This window comes from Salmo salar, chromosome ssa11, assembly GCF_905237065.1.
Source record: "Salmo salar chromosome ssa11, Ssal_v3.1, whole genome shotgun sequence".
NCBI classification, from domain to species: domain Eukaryota; kingdom Metazoa; phylum Chordata; class Actinopteri; order Salmoniformes; family Salmonidae; genus Salmo; species Salmo salar.
Window position 1 is genome coordinate 103,890,863 of NC_059452.1, and position 21,291 is coordinate 103,912,153.

Genomic DNA, 21,291 nt, shown 5'->3' on the forward strand with positions numbered 1-21,291 from the left:
GCCAATAGTACGTTTCTGTCACAGCTGTCTAAAGGAGCAGACCAAAGTGCAGCGTGGTTGTAGTTCCACATTTTATTAAATCCGTGAAACTTTGCAATACATAAATAACTGAATATGACAAAACAACATACCGTGACGCAGAGAGAAACAAACACTACTCAAAATATAATAACCCACAAAACCCAGGAAGAAAAAAATCCTACTTAAATATGATCTCCAATTAGAGAAAACGAGGACCAGCTGCCTCCAAATGGAGATCAACCCCAAAAACAACATAGAAATAGAAAAACTAGAACTTAAACATAGAAATACAAAACATAGAAAACCACAAAACACCCCCTGTCACGCCCTGACCTACTCTACCATAGCAAATAACAATCTTAACAATAATCTTACTATGGTCAGGACACTTTCTTTTTTTTTCTAAGGAGTCGATAAGAAAAATCATGAATGAATCATGAATAATCATGAATGAGAACGTTTCAGAGGCCACAACAAAACATGCCAACCTCTCACCATTACCAATAACAGAGGCTACAACAAAACATGCTAACCTCTCACCATTACTAATAACAGAGGCTACAACAAAACATGCTAACCTCTCACCATTACCAATAACAGAGGCTAAAACAAAACATGCTAACCTCTCACCATTACCAATAACAGAGGCTAAAACAAAACATGCTAACCTCTCACCATTACCAATAACAGAGGCTAAAACAAAACATGCTAACCTCTCACCATTACCAATAACAGGTAAGGTTAGCATTTTTTATGAGGTATGATCTTTGTGCCTCTGTAACCATCTCACTCATCATTATTCTTGATTAATTCATTGTTATCCATAATCTTGGTAGCATACACATTTAATAAAAAAAGAATGTAAGCTTTATTTAACTAGGCACGTCAGTTAAGAACAAATTCTTATTTAGAATGACGGCCTACATGAATGTAGAAGTGTTGAGAAACATCTTCTATTCTTACTGTGTGTGTGTTTTCTCTGAGGAAGGTTCTTACTGCAGAGTGGGTATCTCTAGGGCATACATGAAAGCCTGCTCCCAGACTCCCCATCTCTCAGCGGATTGAGTGTGATGTGAACACCTGGTTATCTTCGATCCAACACACCCACACACAAACACAGCCCAGAGGCCTCAGGCTCAGACCCTGTCCAGGCCATCAACACTGACTGACAGACAGACAGAGAGATACAGAGACAGAGAGAGACAGAGAGAGAGACAGAGAGAGAGCCAGAGAGAGAGCCAGAGAGAGAGACAGAGAGAGAGCCAGAGAGAGCCAGAGAGAGAGCCAGAGAGAGAGCCAGAGAGAGAGCCAGAGAGAGAGCCAGAGAGAGAGCCAGAGAGAGCCAGAGAGAGAGCCAGAGAGAGAGCCAGAGAGAGAGCCAGAGAGAGAGCCAGAGAGAGAGCCAGAGAGAGCCAGAGAGAGAGCCAGAGAGAGAGCCAGAGAGAGAGCCAGAGAGAGAGCCAGAGAGAGAGCCAGAGAGAGCCAGAGAGAGAGCCCGAGAGAGAGCCCGAGAGAGAGCCCGAGAGAGAGCCCGAGAGAGAGCCAGAGAGAGAGCCAGAGAGAGAGCCAGAGAGAGAGCCAGAGAGAGAGACAGAGAGAGAGACAGAGCGAGACAGACAGACAGACTTTTTTTTAAAATTCATTTTAAGAAACATGTGCTTGGCCAGAGTCTGTAGCTTCAGGCTCATACGATGGTGCCTGGAGAGCAGGCCAGCAGCAGAGAGTATCCTCTCCATGCTTGCAGATCCACTGGGGATGCTAAACACCTTTCGGGCCAGGCTGGGCAGAGATGCAGAGATGTTTTTTTTCTCCATTTTTTTTCTTCATACGTAGGCCTAAAGGATTTTATGTAAAATAACTCGATCTAAACGGAAAGCTCCTTGAAAGAGGGAATATGCCAGGCCTATTGGGACAAAGTCAATGATGTCCTTTTGTATAGATAATAGAACAAAAAATGAAGGAAACTTTTAAGAGATCAGAGTTTTAGTTTATAAATACTTTGCTACAATGACATGCTAACCTACAGTGAGGGAAAAAAGTATTTGATCCCCTGCTGATTTTGTACGTTTGCCCACTGACAAAGAAATGATCAGTCTATAATTTTAATGGTAGGTTTATTTCAACAGTGAGAGACAGAATAACAACAAAAAAATCCAGAAAAACGCATGTCAAAAATGTTATAAATTGATTTGCATTTTAATGAGGGAAATAAGTATTTGATCCCCTCTCAATCAGAAAGATTTCTGGCTCCCAGGTGTCTTTTATACAGGTAACGAACTGAGATTAGGAGCACACTCTTAAAGGGAGTGCTCCTAACCGCAGCTTGCTAACTGTAAAAAAGACACCTGTCCACAGAAGCAATCAATCAATCAGATTCCAAACTCTCCACCATGGCCAAGACCAAAGAGCTCTCCAAGGATGTCAGGGACAAGATGGTAGACCTACACAAGGCTGGAATAGGCTACAAGACCATTGCCAAGCAGCTTGGTGAGAAGGTGACAACAGTTGGTGCGATTATTCGCAAATGGAAGAAACACAAAAGAACTGTCAATCTCCCTCGACCTGGGGCTCCATGCTAGATCTCACCTCGTGGAGTTGCAATGATCATGAGAACGGTGAGGAATCAGCCCAGAACTACATGGGAGGATCTTGTCAATGATCTCAAGGCAGCTGGGACCGTAATCACCAAGAAAACAATTGGTAACACACTACGCCGTGAAGGACTGAAATCCTGCAGCGCCCGCAAGGTCCCCCTGCTCAAGAAAGCACATATACATGCCCGTCTGAGGTTTGCCAATGAACATCTGAATGATTCAGAGGACAACTGGGTGAAGGTGTTGTGGTCAGATGAGACCAAAATGGAGCTCTTTGGCATCAACTCAACTCACCGTGTTTGGAGGAGGAGGAATGCTGCCTTATGACCCCAAGAACACCATCCCCACTGTCAAACATGGAGGTGGAAACATTATGCTTCGGGGGTGTTTTTCTGCTAAGGGGACAGGACAACTTCACCGCATTAACATTTTTGACATGCGTTTTTCTGGATTTTTGTTGTTGTTATTCTGTCTCTCACTGTTGAAATAAACCTACCATTAAAATTATAGACTGATAATTTCTTTGTCAGTGGGCAAACGTACAAAATCAGCAGGGGATCAAATACTTTTTTCCCTCACTGTAGCTACCTAGCTCGTTCCTTTCTGTTAGCATGTACTGTAGTAAGTACATCATACTGCTTTTCAGGATACGTGTCTTTTCAGATTCCACAATGATTCTTTAGTTGTGGACACTACATCACCTCTACATCACCACTACATCACCACAACATCACCACTCTCTCCCCACTACATCACCACTACATCACCTCTACATCACCTCTACATCACCACTACATCACCACTACATCACCACTACATCACCTCTACATCACCACTACATCACCACTACATCACCACTACATCACCTCCACATCACCACTACATCACCACTACATCACCACTACATCACCACCACTACATCACCTCTACATCACCACTACACCACCACTACATCACCTCTCTCTCTCTCTCTCTCTTGCTCTTGATCCTCCTCTTTTCTCAAGTCACCTTGATTTAACACCTGTGTGTTTTATCAGTTTCTTTACGAAATATTTAGCCAACTCCATGACAGTCGCTAAAACAAGGGGCTATTAGCAGCACACAAGTCACCTGCTCGGCATGCTGGGTAGGCATGCCTTGGGCTTGTGAAAAGAGCACTGCTGGAGAAAAAATTGGTGGGCGAGAACTGCCTGTGTCCAGGTGTCTTAATGACAGGTATTATAGTGTTATTTACCTGTGTCCAGGTGTAATAATGACAGGTATTATAGTGTTATTTACCTGTGTCCAGGTGTAATAATGACAGGTATTATAGTGTTATTTACCTGTGTCCAGGTGTAATAATGACAGGTATTATAGTGTTATTTACCTGTGTCCAGGTGTAATAATGACAGGTATTATAGTGTTATTTACCTGTGTCCAGGTGTAATAATGACAGGTATTATAGTGTTATTTAGCTGTGTCCAGGTGTAATAATGACAGGTATTATAGTGTTATTTACCTGTGTCCAGGTGTAATAATGACAGGTATTATAGTGTTATTTACCTGTGTCCAGGTGTCTTAATGACAGGTATTATAGTGTTATTTAGCTGTGTCCAGGTGTAATAATGACAGGTATTATAGTGTTATTTACCTGTGTCCAGGTGTAATAATGACAGGTATTATAGTGTTATTTACCTGTGTCCAGGTGTAATAATGACAGGTATTATAGTGTTATTTACCTGTGTCCAGGTGTCTTAATGACAGGTATTATAGTGTTATTTACCTGTGTCCAGGTGTATTAATGACAGGTATTATAGTGTTATTTACCTGTGTCCAGGTGTCTTAATGACAGGTATTATAGTGTTATTTACCTGTGTCCAGGTGTAATAATGACAGGTATTATAGTGTTATTTACCTGTGTCCAGGTGTCTTAATGACAGGTATTATAGTGTTATTTACCTGTGTCCAGGTGTAATAATGACAGGTATTATAGTGTTATTTACCTGTGTCCAGGTGTAATAATGACAGGTATTATAGTGTTATTTACCTGTGTCCAGGTGTCTTAATGACAGGTATTATAGTGTTATTTACCTGTGTCCAGGTGTCTTAATGACAGGTATTATAGTGTTATTTACCTGTATCCAGGTGTAATAATGACAGGTATTATAGTGTTATTTACCTGTATCCAGGTGTAATAATGACAGGTATAATAGTGTTATTTACCTGTGTCCAGGTGTAATAATGACAGGTATTATAGTGTTATTTACCTGTGTCCAGGTGTAATAATGACAGGTATTATAGTGTTATTTACCTGTGTCCAGGTGTCTTAATGACAGGTATTATAGTGTTATTTACCTGTGTCCAGGTGTAATAATGACAGGTATTATAGTGTTATTTACCTGTGTCCAGGTGTAATAATGACAGGTATTATAGTGTTATTTACCTGTGTCCAGGTGTAATAATGACAGGTATAATAGTGTTATTTACCTGTGTCCAGGTGTCTTAATGACAGGTATTATAGTGTTATTTACCTGTGTCCAGGTGTAATAATGACAGGTATTATAGTGTTATTTACCTGTGTCCAGGTGTCTTAATGACAGGTATTATAGTGTTATTTACCTGTGTCCAGGTGTCTTAATGACAGGTATTATAGTGTTATTTACCTGTGTCCAGGTGTAATAATGACAGGTATTATAGTGTTATTTACCTGTGTCCAGGTGTAATAATGACAGGTATTATAGTGTTATTTACCTGTGTCCAGGTGTAATAATGACAGGTATTATAGTGTTATTTACCTGTGTCCAGGTGTAATAATGACAGGTATTATAGTGTTATTTACCTGTGTCCAGGTGTAATAATGACAGGTATTATAGTGTTATTTACCTGTGTCCAGGTGTCTTAATGACAGGTATTATAGTGTTATTTACCTGTGTCCAGGTGTAATAATGACAGGTATTATAGTGTTATTTACCTGTGTCCAGGTGTAATAATGACAGGTATTATAGTGTTATTTACCTGTGTCCAGGTGTAATAATGACAGGTATTATAGTGTTATTTACCTGTGTCCAGGTGTCTTAATGACAGGTATTATAGTGTTATTTACCTGTGTCCAGGTGTCTTAATGACAGGTATTATAGTGTTATTTACCTGTGTCCAGGTGTCTTAATGACAGGTATTATAGTGTTATTTACCTGTGTCCAGGTGTCTTAATGACAGGTATTATAGTGTTATTTACCTGTGTCCAGGTGTCTTAATGACAGGTATTATAGTGTTATTTACCTGTGTCCAGGTGTAATAATGACAGGTATTATAGTGTTATTTACCTGTGTCCAGGTGTAATAATGACAGGTATTATAGTGTTATTTACCTGTGTCCAGGTGTAATAATGACAGGTATTATAGTGTTATTTACCTGTGTCCAGGTGTAATAATGACAGGTATTATAGTGTTATTTACCTGTGTCCAGGTGTAATAATGACAGGTATTATAGTGTTATTTACCTGTGTCCAGGTGTAATAATGACAGGTATTATAGTGTTATTTACCTGTGTCCAGGTGTAATAATGACAGGTATTATAGTGTTATTTACCTGTGTCCAGGTGTCTTAATGACAGGTATTATAGTGTTATTTACCTGTGTCCAGGTGTAATAATGACAGGTATTATAGTGTTATTTACCTGTGTCCAGGTGTAATAATGACAGGTATTATAGTGTTATTTACCTGTGTCCAGGTGTAATAATGACAGGTATTATAGTGTTATTTACCTGTGTCCAGGTGTAATAATGACAGGTATTATAGTGTTATTTACCTGTGTCCAGGTGTAATAATGACAGGTATTATAGTGTTATTTACCTGTGTCCAGGTGTCTTAATGACAGGTATTATAGTGTTATTTACCTGTGTCCAGGTGTCTTAATGACAGGTATTATAGTGTTATTTACCTGTGTCCAGGTGTCTTAATGACAGGTATTATAGTGTTATTTACCTGTGTCCAGGTGTAATAATGACAGGTATTATAGTGTTATTTACCTGTGTCCAGGTGTAATAATGACAGGTATTATAGTGTTATTTACCTGTGTCCAGGTGTAATAATGACAGGTATTATAGTGTTATTTACCTGTGTCCAGGTGTAATAATGACAGGTATTATAGTGTTATTTACCTGTGTCCAGGTGTAATAATGACAGGTATTATAGTGTTATTTACCTGTGTCCAGGTGTAATAATGACAGGTATTATAGTGTTATTTACCTGTGTCCAGGTGTAATAATGACAGGTATTATAGTGTTATTTACCTGTGTCCAGGTGTAATAATGACAGGTATTATAGTGTTATTTACCTGTGTCCAGGTGTCTTAATGACAGGTATTATAGTGTTATTTACCTGTGTCCAGGTGTAATAATGACAGGTATTATAGTGTTATTTACCTGTGTCCAGGTGTAATAATGACAGGTATTATAGTGTTATTTACCTGTGTCCAGGTGTCTTAATGACAGGTATTATAGTGTTATTTACCTGTGTCCAGGTGTAATAATGACAGGTATTATAGTGTTATTTAGCTGTGTCCAGGTGTAATAATGACAGGTATTATAGTGTTATTTACCTGTGTCCAGGTGTAATAATGACAGGTATTATAGTGTTATTTACCTGTGTCCAGGTGTAATAATGACAGGTATTATAGTGTTATTTACCTGTGTCCAGGTGTCTTAATGACAGGTATTATAGTGTTATTTACCTGTGTCCAGGTGTAATAATGACAGGTATTATAGTGTTATTTACCTGTGTCCAGGTGTCTTAATGACAGGTATTATAGTGTTATTTACCTGTGTCCAGGTGTCTTAATGACAGGTATTATAGTGTTATAAACCTGTGTCCAGGTGTAATAATGACAGGTATTATAGTGTTATTTAGCTGTGTCCAGGTGTAATAATGACAGGTATTATAGTGTTATTTACCTGTGTCCAGGTGTAATAATGACAGGTATTATAGTGTTATTTACCTGTGTCCAGGTGTAATAATGACAGGTATTATAGTGTTATTTACCTGTGTCCAGGTGTCTTAATGACAGGTATTATAGTGTTATTTACCTGTGTCCAGGTGTAATAATGACAGGTATTATAGTGTTATTTACCTGTGTCCAGGTGTATTAATGACAGGTATTATAGTGTTATTTACCTGTGTCCAGGTGTAATAATGACAGGTATTATAGTGTTATTTACCTGTGTCCAGGTGTAATAATGACAGGTATTATAGTGTTATTTACCTGTGTCCAGGTGTAATAATGACAGGTATTATAGTGTTATTTACCTGTGTCCAGGTTCTGAGTGATGGTTTATAACACTCTTTGACGACTCCTGTGGTATATGTGTGTCATTGTTGGAATAACATAAAAACGATTAACTATGATTGATGGTTGTCTTTGCTCGCTGTAAAGGTTAGAGGCAACAACTGGTTTCAACAACAAACTAGGTTGGTGCTGGTATGTTAAAGGAGAGGTTAGAGGCAACAACTGGTTTCAACAACAAACTAGGTTGGTGCTGGTATGAGGAGAGGTTAGAGACAACAACTGGTGTCAACAACAAACTAGGTTGGTGCTGGTATGTTAAAGGAGAGGTTAGAGGCAACAACTGGTGTCAACAACAAACTAGGTTGGTGCTGGTATGAGGAGAGGTTAGAGGCAACAACTGGTTTCAACAACAAACTAGGTTGGTGCTGGTATGTTAAAGGAGAGGTTAGAGGCAACAACTGGTGTCAACAACAAACTAGGTTGGTGCTGGTATGTTAAAGGAGAGGTTAGAGGCAACAACTGGTTTCAACAACAAACTAGGTTGGTGCTGGTATGTTAAAGGAGAGGTTAGAGGCAACAACTGGTGTCAACAACAAACTAGGTTGGTGCTGGTATGTTAAAGGAGGGGTTAGAGACAACAACTGGTTTCAACAACAAACTAGGTTGGTGCTGGTATGTTAAAGGAGAGGTTAGAGGCAACAACTGGTGTCAACAACAAACTAGGTTGGTGCTGGTATGTTAAAGGAGAGGTTAGAGGCAACAACTGGTGTCAACAACAAACTAGGTTGGTGCTGGTATGTTAAAGGAGAGGTTAGAGACAACAACTGGTTTCAACAACAAACTAGGTTGGTGCTGGTATGTTAAAGGAGAGGTTAGAGGCAACAACTGGTTTCAACAACAAACTAGGTTGGTGCTGGTATGTTAAAGGAGAGGTTAGAGGCAACAACTGGTGTCAACAACAAACTAGGTTGGTGCTGGTATGTTAAAGGAGAGGTTAGAGACAACAACTGGTGTCAACAACAAACTAGGTTGGTGCTGGTATGTTAAAGGAGAGGTTAGAGACAACAACTGGTTTCAACAACAAACTAGGTTGGTGCTGGTATGTTAAAGGAGAGGTTAGAGACAACAACTGGTTTCAACAACAAACTAGGTTGGTGCTGGTATGAGGAGAGGTTAGAGGCAACAACTGGTTTCAACAACAAACTAGGTTGGTGCTGGTATGTTAAAGGAGAGGTTAGAGGCAACAACTGGTGTCAACAACAAACTAGGTTGGTGCTGGTATGTTAAAGGAGAGGTTAGAGGCAACAACTGGTGTCAACAACAAACTAGGTTGGTGCTGGTATGTTAAAGGGATAATTTGAGATTTTGGCAATTAAGCCCCTTTTTCTTTTTTCTTATCCGGAGTCAGATGAACTCATCTGATAATTAAAAAACACAGGAAAATTTTACAAGAATTCAGCCATTTTCTGTTTGTGAGTATTATTTTTAGAATCAAAAATCAGTACACATAGGAATCTTTTTCCAGTTTTATTTTCAGAACCATTGCCGAATACTTTACTCACATTTTCTGTCCGTGATGGGTTCATATTCCCGAAGGAGCCATACAACAAATTACCATTCACATTTGTCATAAAATTGGATCTGGTATCCCAACCTGGTCTCAGAGAATTTCATATTATTCTGTACGTAAATCCGAGACACTCCATTTAGTATGATATGTTACGTTTCTTATGGTATGTATTAATTTGTGGATGTCCATCACCCATTTCGTATGGTAAGTTTCGATTTACAATTTGTATTATATGTTACGAATTTGCAAAACATACAATATGTTATGAATTAGAAAAACGTACAATATGCTACACATTTTCAAAACCTATGATATGTTAACGAATTCTAGCTAGGTGGCTAACGTTAGGGGTTACGTTTAGGAGTTAGGTTAAAGGGTTAAGGAGTTAGGTTAAAGGGTTTAGGATAGGGTTATGGGAAGTGTTCACTAATATGCTAAGTAGTTGAAAAGTTGCTAATTGAATAAAATTAATGTAACCATACCAAACGTAACATATCACACTTGGGAGTGTCTCGGATTTACGTACAGTATAATACAACATGCTCTGAGACCAGGGTGAGTAGCCTGTTAAATAGATATAGGCTATATGTATTCCATGTTTTGCAATGCCATAGGTGAGTTGATGCAAAACATTGTTGAATTCAAATGTTCTGCTTACAGGTCCACGACAATTTGCCATTGTTTTCTTGGTCAGAAATGTACAATCCTTTACCAAATACAGCATAAATTACTGCTAAAGTTTAAAACATTCTGCCAACACAGTAAATATACCGTTTATAGTTTATGTAAAATATTTGACAGTATGGGTAGGCTACAGTATTGTTGTGCGATTAGGAGTGCAACATCATTGTCTATTTAATCGCAGAGCCTATACCAAGGCAGGACATGGAAACCCAATAATCTATTGATGAACAACAATCAGTATTTTGTATAGAAGTGTGTGCTGTTGCATTTAACCTAGTTTTAAAATGTTTCAAATATACAATCAATATTGCTGAATTCACGGCACAGGAACTCGCGATAGGCAGAATGCGTGTTTAGTTTGAAAGTAACTGCAAAATATCTCAACATTCCGTCCACACCTCTAAAGCAATGTGGTCACGTTCACCATTGCTCTTTCTTTTAGCAATTGCCGTGGCGCGATGCCAATAGTTCCAAATTATACTGCAAAATAGACGGTGTTATTGTCACCCAAAAAAGATGAATGGAGGGTGTTTTAGAGGTAGAGTTTTAATGACAGGACTGATTTATAACGGGAAACATGAGTACGTTTGGCACGAGCCAAGTTTATCAATCCAATATTTTTTATAGGTGTACAGACTTTTCAGAAATGGCGCAAGCAGAAATGTAGTGTGAAATGTACACAACGTTCATAAATGAGGCACCTGGACACAGACAGTTTGACATAACATCCTCACACCAACACACCTGGATACAGACAGTTTGACATAACATCCTCACACCAACACACCTGGACACACCAACACACCTGGATACAGACAGTTTGACATAACATCCTCACACCAACACACCTGGATACAGACAGTTTGACATAACATCCTCACACCAACACACCTGGACACAGACAGTTTGACATAACATCCTCACACCAACACACCTGGATACACCAACACACCTGGACACAGACAGTTTTACATAACATCCTCACACCAACACACCTGGATACAGACAGTTTGACATAACATCCTCACACCAACACACCTGGATACAGACAGTTTGACATAACATCCTCACACCAACACACCTGGATACAGACAGTTTGACATAACATCCTCACACCAACACACCTGGACACACCAACACACCTGGATACAGACAGTTTGACATAACATCCTCACACCAACACACCTGGATACAGACAGTTTGACATAACATCCTCACACCAACACACCTGGACACACCAACACACCTGGATACAGACAGTTTGACATAACATCCTCACACCAACACACCTGGATACAGACAGTTTGACATAACATCCTCACACCAACACACCTGGATACAGACAGTTTGATATAACATCCTCACACCAACACACCTGGATACAGACAGTTTGACATAACATCCTCACACCAACACACCTGGATACAGACAGTTTGACATAACATCCTCACACCAACACACCTGGATACAGACAGTTTGACATAACATCCTCACACCAACACACCTGGACACACCAACACACCTGGATACAGACAGTTTGACATAACATCCTCACACCAACACACCTGGATACAGACAGTTTGACATAACATCCTCACACCAACACACCTGGACACACCAACACACCTGGACACAGACAGTTTTACATAACATCCTCACACCAACACACCTGGATACAGACAGTTTGACATAACATCCTCACACCAACACACCTGGATACACCAACACACCTGGATACAGACAGTTTGACATAACATCCTCACACCAACACACCTGGATACAGACAGTTTGACATAACATCCTCACACCAACACACCTGGACACACCAACACACCTGGATACAGACAGTTTGACATAACATCCTCACACCAACACACCTGGACACACCAACACACCTGGATACAGACAGTTTGACATAACATCCTCACACCAACACACCTGGACACACCAACACACCTGGATACAGACAGTTTGACATAACATCCTCACACCAACACACCTGGATACAGACAGTTTGACATAACATCCTCACACCAACACACCTGGACACACCAACACACCTGGATACAGACAGTTTGACATAACATCCTCACACCAACACACCTGGATACAGACAGTTTGACATAACATCCTCACACCAACACACCTGGATACAGACAGTTTGACATAACATCCTCACACCAACACACCTGGATACAGACAGTTTGACATAACATCCTCACACCAACACACCTGGATACAGACAGTTTGACATAACATCCTCACACCAACACACCTGGACACAGACAGTTTGACATAACATCCTCACACCAACACACCTGGATACAGACAGTTTGACATAACATCCTCACACCAACACACCTGGATACAGACAGTTTGACATAACATCCTCACACCAACACACCTGGATACAGACAGTTTGACATAACATCCTCACACCAACACACCTGGACACACCAACACACCTGGATACAGACAGTTTGACATAACATCCTCACACCAACACACCTGGATACAGACAGTTTGACATAACATCCTCACACCAACACACCTGGACACACCAACACACCTGGATACAGACAGTTTGACATAACATCCTCACACCAACACACCTGGATACAGACAGTTTGACATAACATCCTCACACCAACACACCTGGACACAGACAGTTTGACATAACATCCTCACACCAACACACCTGGATACAGACAGTTTGACATAACATCCTCACACCAACACACCTGGATACAGACAGTTTGACATAACATCCTCACACCAACACACCTGGATACAGACAGTTTGACATAACATCCTCACACCAACACACCTGGATACAGACAGTTTGACATAACATCCTCACACCAACACACCTGGACACACCAACACACCTGGACACAGACAGTTTGACATAACATCCTCACACCAACACACCTGGATACACCAACACACCTGGACACAGACAGTTTGACATAACATCCTCACACCAACACACCTGGATACAGACAGTTTGACATAACATCCTCACACCAACACACCTGGATACAGACAGTTTGACATAACATCCTCACACCAACACACCTGGACACACCAACACACCTGGACACAGACAGTTTGACATAACATCCTCACACCAACACACCTGGATACAGACAGTTTGACATAACATCCTCACACCAACACACCTGGACACACCAACACACCTGGACACAGACAGTTTGACATAACATCCTCACACCAACACACCTGGACACACCAACACACCTGGATACAGACAGTTTGACATAACATCCTCACACCAACACACCTGGATACAGACAGTTTGACATAACATCCTCACACCAACACACCTGGATACAGACAGTTTGACATAACATCCTCACACCAACACACCTGGACACACCAACACACCTGGATACAGACAGTTTGACATAACATCCTCACACCAACACACCTGGATACAGACAGTTTGACATAACATCTTCACACCAACACACCTGGATACAGACAGTTTGATATAACATCCTCACACCAACACACCTGGATACAGACAGTTTGACATAACATCCTCACACCAACACACCTGGATACAGACAGTTTGACATAACATCCTCACACCAACACACCTGGACACACCAACACACCTGGATACAGACAGTTTGACATAACATCCTCACACCAACACACCTGGATACAGACAGTTTGACATAACATCCTCACACCAACACACCTGGACACACCAACACACCTGGATACAGACAGTTTGACATAACATCCTCACACCAACACACCTGGACACACCAACACACCTGGATACAGACAGTTTGACATAACATCCTCACACCAACACACCTGGATACAGACAGTTTGACATAACATCCTCACACCAACACACCTGGACACACCAACACACCTGGACACAGACAGTTTGACATAACATCCTCACACCAACACACCTGGATACAGACAGTTTGACATAACATCCTCACACCAACACACCTGGACACACCAACACACCTGGATACAGACAGTTTGACATAACATCCTCACACCAACACACCTGGACACACCAACACACCTGGATACAGACAGTTTGACATAACATCCTCACACCAACACACCTGGACACACCAACACACCTGGATACAGACAGTTTGACATAACATCCTCACACCAACACACCTGGATACAGACAGTTTGATATAACATCCTCACACCAACACACCTGGACACACCAACACACCTGGATACAGACAGTTTGACATAACATCCTCACACCAACACACCTGGATACAGACAGTTTGACATAACATCCTCACACCAACACACCTGGATACAGACAGTTTGACATAACATCCTCACACCAACACACCTGGATACAGACAGTTTGACATAACATCCTCACACCAACACACCTGGATACAGACAGTTTGACATAACATCCTCACACCTGGACACAGACAGTTTGACATAACATCCTCACACCAACACACCTGGATACAGACAGTTTGACATAACATCCTCACACCAACACACCTGGATACAGACAGTTTGACATAACATCCTCACACCAACACACCTGGATACAGACAGTTTGACATAACATCCTCACACCAACACACCTGGACACACCAACACACCTGGATACAGACAGTTTGACATAACATCCTCACACCAACACACCTGGATACAGACAGTTTGACATAACATCCTCACACCAACACACCTGGACACACCAACACACCTGGATACAGACAGTTTGACATAACATCCTCACACCAACACACCTGGATACAGACAGTTTGACATAACATCCTCACACCAACACACCTGGACACAGACAGTTTGACATAACATCCTCACACCAACACACCTGGATACAGACAGTTTGACATAACATCCTCACACCAACACACCTGGATACAGACAGTTTGACATAACATCCTCACACCAACACACCTGGATACAGACAGTTTGACATAACATCCTCACACCAACACACCTGGATACAGACAGTTTGACATAACATCCTCACACCAACACACCTGGACCCCCCACCTGACACAGACAGTTTGACATAACATCCTCACACCAACACACCTGGATACACCAACACACCTGGACACAGACAGTTTGACATAACATCCTCACACCAACACACCTGGATACAGACAGTTTGACATAACATCCTCACACCAACACACCTGGATACAGACAGTTTGACATAACATCCTCACACCAACACACCTGGACACACCAACACACCTGGACACAGACAGTTTGACATAACATCCTCACACCAACACACCTGGATACAGACAGTTTGACATAACATCCTCACACCAACACACCTGGACACACCAACACACCTGGACACAGACAGTTTGACATAACATCCTCACACCAACACACCTGGATACACCAACACACCTGGATACAGACAGTTTGACATAACATCCTCACACCAACACACCTGGATACAGACAGTTTGACATAACATCCTCACACCAACACACCTGGATACAGACAGTTTGACATAACATCCTCACACCAACACACCTGGACACACCAACACACCTGGATACAGACAGTTTGACATAACATCCTCACACCAACACACCTGGATACAGACAGTTTGACATAACATCTTCACACCAACACACCTGGATACAGACAGTTTGATATAACATCCTCACACCAACACACCTGGATACAGACAGTTTGACATAACATCCTCACACCAACACACCTGGATACAGACAGTTTGATATAACATCCTCACACCAAAACACCTGGACACACCAACACACCTGGATACAGACAGTTTGACATAACATCCTCACACCAACACACCTGGATACAGACAGTTTGACATAACATCCTCACACCAACACACCTGGACACACCAACACACCTGGACACAGACAGTTTGACATAACATCCTCACACCAACACACCTGCATACAGACAGTTTGACATAACATCCTCACACCAACACACCTGGACACACCAACACACCTGGATACAGACAGTTTGACATAACATCCTCACACCAACACACCTGGATACACCAACACACCTGGATACAGACAGTTTGACATAACATCCTCACACCAACACACCTGGATACAGACAGTTTGACATAACATCCTCACACCAACACACCTGGATACAGACAGTTTGACATAACATCCTCACACCAACACACCTGGACACACCAACACACCTGGACACAGACAGTTTGACATAACATCCTCACACCAACACACCTGGATACAGACAGTTTGACATAACATCCTCACACCAACACACCTGGATACAGACAGTTTGACATAACATCCTCACACCAACACACCTGGATACAGACAGTTTGACATAACATCCTCACACCAACACACCTGGATACAGACAGTTTGACATAACATCCTCACACCAACACACCTGGATACAGACAGTTTGACATAACATCCTCACACCAACACACCTGGACACACCAACACACCTGGATACAGACAGTTTGACATAACATCCTCACACCAACACACCTGGATACAGACAGTTTGACATAACATCCTCACACCAACACACCTGGATACAGACAGTTTGACATAACATCCTCACACCAACACACCTGGATACAGACAGTTTGACATAACATCTTCACACCAACACACCTGGATACACCAAAACACCTGGACACACCAACACACCTGGATACAGACAGTTTGACATAACATCCTCACACCAACACACCTGGATACAGACAGTTTGACATAACATCCTCACACCAACACACCTGGATACAGACAGTTTGACATAACATCCTCACACCAACACACCTGGATACAGACAGTTTGACATAACATCCTCACACCAACACACCTGGATACAGACAGTTTGACATAACATCCTCACACCAACACACCTGGACACACCAACACACCTGGACACAGACAGTTTGACATAACATCCTCACACCAACACACCTGGATACAGACAGTTTGACATAACATCCTCACACCAACACACCTGGATACAGACAGTTTGACATAACATCCTCACACCAACACACCTGGATACAGACAGTTTGACATAACATCCTCACACCAACACACCTGGATACAGACAGTTTGACATAACATCCTCACACCAACACACCTGGATACAGACAGTTTGACATAACATCCTCACACCAACACACCTGGACACACCAACACACCTGGATACAGACAGTTTGACATAACATCCTCACACCAACACACCTGGATACAGACAGTTTGACATAACATCCTCACACCAACACACCTGGATACAGACAGTTTGACATAACATCCTCACACCAACACACCTGGATACAGACAGTTTGACATAACATCTTCACACCAACACACCTGGATACACCAAAACACCTGGACACACCAACACACCTGGATACAGACAGTTTGACATAACATCCTCACACCAACACACCTGGATACAGACAGTTTGACATAACATCCTCACACCAACACACCTGGATACAGACAGTTTGACATAACATCCTCACACCAACACACCTGGACACAGACAGTTTGACATAACATCCTCACACCAACACACCTGGATACAGACAGTTTGACATAACATCCTCACACCAACACACCTGGATACAGGCAGTTTGTGATCACTAGTGGTCGTCCGTCACTTCATTACCACTCACAGCACACCAGTCTTCCCTGTCTTAGCACCTGTCTACACCTGATTTCCCTGCCCTAGCGCCATTCATCACCTGTCTATACCTGTCCTAGTGCCTGTCTTCACCTGTCTATACCTGTCCTCCCTGTCCCAGTGCCTGTCTTCCCCTGTCTACACCTGTCCTCCCTGTCCCAGTGCCTGTCTTCACCTGTCTATACCTGTCCTCCCTGTCCCAGTGCCTGTCTTCCCCTGTCTACACCTGATTACCCTGTCCCAGTGCCTGTCTTCCCCTGTCTACACCTGATTTCCCTGTCCCAGTGCCTGTCTTCCCCTGTCTATACCTGTCTACCCTGTCCCAGTGCCTGTCTTCACCTGTCTATACCTGTCCTCCCTGTCCCAGTGCCTGTCTTCACCTGTCTACACCTGTCCTCCCTGTCCTAATACCTGTCTTCCCTGTCTACACCTGTCTTTCCTGTCCTAGTACCTGTCTTCCCTGTCTACACCTGTCTTTCCTGTCCAAGTACCTGTCTTCCCTGTCTACACCTGTCTTTCCTGTCCTAGTACCTGTCTTCCCTGTCTACACCTGTCTTCACCTGTCTACACCTGTCTTCCCTGTCTACACCTGTCTTTCCTGTCCTAGTACCTGTATTCCCTGTTTTCACCTGTCTTTACCTGCCCTCCCTGTCCTAGTACCTGTCTTCCCTGTTTTCACCTGTCTTTACCTGCCCTCCCTGTCCTAGTACCTGTCTTCCCTGTTTTCACCTGTCTTTACCTGCCCTCCCTGTCCTAGTACCTGTCTTCCCTGTTTTCACCTGTCTTTACCTGCCCTCCCTGTCCTAGTACCTGTATTCCCTGTTTTCACCTGTCTTTACCTGCCCTCCCTGTCCTAGTACCTGTCTTCCCTGTTTTCACCTGTCTTTACCTGCCCTCCCTGTCCTAGTACCTGTCTTCCCTGTTTTCACCTGTCTTTACCTGCCCTCCCTGTTCTAGTGCCTGTATTCCCTGTTTTCACCTGTCTTTACCTGCCCTCCCTGTCCTAGTACCTGTCTTCCCTGTTTTCACCTGTCTTTACCTGCCCTCCCTGTTCTAGTGCCTGTATTCCCTGTCTTCACCTGTCTACAACTGTCCTCCCTGTCCTAGTGCCTGTCTACACCTGTCTTCCCTGTCTTTCCTGTCTACACCTGTCTTCCTTGTCTACACATGTCTACACCTGTCTTCCCTGTCTACACCTGTCTTCCCTGTCTACACCTGTCTTCCCTGTCTTCACCTGTCTTCACCTGTCTACACCTGTCTTCCCTGTCTACACCTGTCTTCCCTGTCTACACCTGTCTTCCCTGTCTACACCTGTCTTCACCTGTCTTCCCTGTCTACACCTGTCTTCCCTGTCTTCACCTGTCTTCCCTGTCTTCACCTGTCTTTCCTGTCTACACCTGTCTTCCCTGTCTACACCTGTCTTCCCTGTCTACACCTGTCTTCCCTGTCTACACCTGTCTTCCCTGTCTTCACCTGTCTTCCCTGTCTTCACTTGTCTTCCCTGTCTACACCTGTCTTCCCTGTCTACACCTGTCTTCACCTGTCTTTCCTGTCTACACCTGTCTTCCCTGTCTTCACCTGTCTTTCCTGTCTTCACCTGTCTTCCCTGTCTACACCTGTCTTCCCTGTCTACACCTGTCTTCCCTGTCTTCACCTGTCTTTCCTGTCTACACCTGTCTTCCCTGTCTTCACCTGTCTTTCCTGTCTTCACCTGTCTTCCCTGTCTACACCTGTCTTCCCTGTCTACACCTGTCTTCCCTGTCTTCACCTGTCTTCCCTGTCTTCACCTGTCTTTCCTGTCTACACCTGTCTTCCCTGTCTTCACCTGTCTTTCCTGTCTTCACCTGTCTTCCCTGTCTACACCTGTCTTCCCTGTCTACACCTGTCTTCCCTGTCTTCACCTGTCTTTCCTGTCTTCACCTGTCTTCCCTGTCTACACCTGTCTTCCCTGTCTTCACCTGTCTTCACCTGTCTACACCTGTCTTCCCTGTCTACACCTGTCTTCCCTGTCTACACCTGTCTTCCCTGTCTACACCTGTCTTCACCTGTCTACACCTGTCTTCCCTGTCTACACCTGTCTTCCCTGTCTTCACCTGTCTTCCCTGTCTTCACCTGTCTTTCCTGTCTACACCTGTCTTCCCTGTCTACACCTGTCTTCCCTGTCTACACCTGTCTTCCCTGTCTTCACCTGTCTTCCCTGTCTTCACTTGTCTACACCTGTCTTCCCTGTCTTCACCTGTCTTTCCTGTCTTCACCTGTCTTCCCTGTCTACACCTGTCTTCCCTGTCTACACCTGTCTTCCCTGTCTTCACCTGTCTTTCCTGTCTACACCTGTCTTCCCTGTCTTCACCTGTCTTTCCTGTCTTCACCTGTCTTCCCTGTCTACACCTGTCTTCCCTGTCTACACCTGTCTTCCCTGTCTTCACCTGTCTTTCCTGTCTTCACCTGTCTTCCCTGTCTTCACCTGTCTTCCCTGTCTTCCCTGTCTTCACCTGTCTACACCTGTCTTTCCTGTCTTCACTTGTCTACACCTGTCTTCCCTGTCTTCACCTGTCTACACCTGTCTTCCCTGTCTTCACCTGTCTTTCCTGTCTACACCTGTCTTTCCTGTCTTCACCTGTCTACACCTGTCTTCCCTGTCTTCACCTGTCTTTCCTGTCTACACCTGTCTTCCCTGTCTTCACCTGTCTTTCCTGTCTACACCTGTCTTCCCTGTCTACACCTGTCTTCCCTGTCTTCACCTGTCTTTCCTGTCTTCACCTGTCTACACCTGTCTTCCCTGTCTTCACCTGTCTTTCCTGTCTACACCTGTATTCCCTGTTTTCACCTGTCTTCACCTGTCTACACCTGTCTTCCCTGTCTACACCTGTCTTTCCTGTCCTAGTACCTGTATTCCCTGTTTTCACCTGTCTTTACCTGCCCTCCCTGTCCTAGTGCCTGTATTCCCTGTTTTCACCTGTCTTTACCTGCCCTCCCTGTCCTAGTACCTGTCTTCCCTGTTTTCACCTGTCTTTACCTGCCCTCCCTGTTCTAGTGCCTGTATTCCCTGTCTTCACCTGTCTACAACTGTCCTCCCTGTCCTAGTGCCTGTCTACACCTGTCTTCCCTGTCTTTCCTGTCTAGACCGGTCTTCCCTGTCTTTCCTGTCTACACCTGTCTTCCTTGTCTACACATGTCTACACCTGTCTTCCCTGTCTACACCTGTCTTCCCTGTCTTCACCTGTCTTCACCTGTCTACACCTGTCTTCCCTGTCTACACCTGTCTTCCCTGTCTACACCTGTCTTCCCTGTCTACACCTGTCTTCCCTGTCTACACCTGTCTTCACCTGTCTACACCTGTCTTCCCTGTCTACACCTGTCTTCCCTGTCTTCACCTGTCTTCCCTGTCTTCACCTGTCTTTCCTGTCTACACCTGTCTTCCCTGTCTACACCTGTCTTCCCTGTCTACACCTGTCT

At 43.1% G+C, this 21,291-nt stretch overlaps 1 protein-coding gene across 1 annotated transcript in view; it reads left to right on the forward strand.

Annotated features, from left to right (window-relative positions):
* frem2a (FRAS1 related extracellular matrix 2a) overlaps positions 1–21,291 on the forward strand; it is a 243,133-nt gene that overhangs the window by 78,311 nt on the left and 143,531 nt on the right. The window lies entirely within an intron of this gene.